Genomic DNA, 1,887 nt, shown 5'->3' with positions numbered 1-1,887 from the left:
GAACACCTGCAGCGTCTTCACAGAGCTAACGTGCCACGCAACACTAGCCTACAGCTCTACACGAAAAATCAACTTTCGCAGCCGAGACTATCAAGTTCTGGGGCACTTATTCAGCAAAGAAGGCATTCGACCGGACCCTGAGAAACTTTCCGGCGTCTTGAGTTTCCTCGTCCTCTGACCTAAAAAGACCTGCGCAGTTTTATCGACTGGATACGCAACTTCGCGTCTCCGCTCCCCAACTCCTCTCAAATAACGCGCCCTTCGTTTGGTTCGCCGAATGGCAAAGTGCTTTTTGATGCTCAAGCAGGCCCTTACGTCCGACACGTACTGTGCCACTTTGACCAAAGTGCAGCTACTATCATTCACAATGACGACAGCATCATGGTCTCGGTGCTGTTCTCCTGCAACGTTACACCCCCTGCGTGAACGAGTCGTTGCGTACGCCGTCGAACGCTGACTGCTGCCGACAAAATTACACCATCATCCAACACGAGTGCCTTGCTGTTGTTTGGGCAGAGCAAATGTTTCGCCCATACCTCCACGGCCGCCACTTTACAGTCGTCACCGACCATAACGCACTGTGCTGCTATGGTCGCTAAAGAACCTATCGGGTCGCCTTGGTTGCTGGGTGATCCATTTACAGGAGTATGATTTCGATGTTACCTACCGGTCCGGAAGAGTCATCAGGCGGCGAGTTCTATCTCGTTGCACTTTGCGGAGCAATAATGACTCAGCATCGCCGCCTAATCGTCTGATGCACAGCCCTAGCCCACTTCATCACCCTTGTCCATTTCAACGCTCGATTGGCTGAAACCTAATCATCAATCTGCCCTTATCTCCCACGAACGTGCCGACCCATACTGCCGAACTATTCTCGACCGTATGCAATGTTCTGCTTCACCTCCGAACGTCCGACGACTCCGTCGACAACTTAAACAATTGAAGTTTCACGAGGTGCTTTGGCATCGCTATGTTATCACGTCGATGGCAACAAATGCGTACCCATCCTACACGTTCTCTGCAACGTGAGGTGCTTGAGCCTTCAGAATGCTGACGACAGGTAATCTGGATTCCACAAGACATACGACAGAATACGAAGTCGTGCTCTTGGCCTGATGTTCTCTTCTGCCGTAGCCAGGGACGTCGCTCATGCGTTCTTTGTCAACGACGCAAACGACCTACGCTCCTCCTTCTGGTCTTTTGCAACCTCTTCCTTGTACCCCTTCGTCTTTCGAGGTCGTCGGAATAGACTTCGCTCCTCTTCCAATGACAATCGCTGTTGTTGCGGCCGTAGACCATCTACAGGCTACACCGAGATAGCCTGTATACAATCTGGGATGCCGCTGAGCCGCCGATTTCTTTCTACGCACATCATCTTACGTCACGAGCTCTGCGCGTTCTCCTCAGCAACCACGGCAAAGCCTTCCTCTCGTCTCTTCTTACCGAAGTTCTGCGCGCATCAAAACCTTTCACAAGACAACTTCGAGTAACCCCCGCAAACCAACGGCTTGACAGAGCATTTTCATCGTACTCTATCGGATTGTGATTGCATGTACATCAGCCCCGACCACCCAAGTGGGATGCAATCGTGCCGTTTGTGACATTTGCTTACATACCGCTGTACAACATGCCACCGGCTTTTCTCAATTTTTCTTCGTCTATGGCCGCTATCCTTTCATTCTGGACGTCTCGTTCCTTCCGGCTCCCTTGTCATCAGCAATGCCCTTTTCAGAACAATTTTGTCTCGCCTCGAACATACCGTCATCGAACGCGCGTTAGCACCACATCGCTCAGATGTTCTGAACATAGCTACGACGCGACTCACCATGTTGACACTTTTTCCCCGAAGACGAAGTTCTTCTTTGGACTCCAGGCGCATTCCCGGTT

Source organism: Dermacentor silvarum, chromosome 3 (assembly GCF_013339745.2).
Source record: "Dermacentor silvarum isolate Dsil-2018 chromosome 3, BIME_Dsil_1.4, whole genome shotgun sequence".
Lineage (NCBI taxonomy): Eukaryota > Metazoa > Arthropoda > Arachnida > Ixodida > Ixodidae > Dermacentor > Dermacentor silvarum.
The sequence above is the reverse complement of the archived record's forward strand: the minus strand, read 5'-3'. Positions refer to the sequence as shown.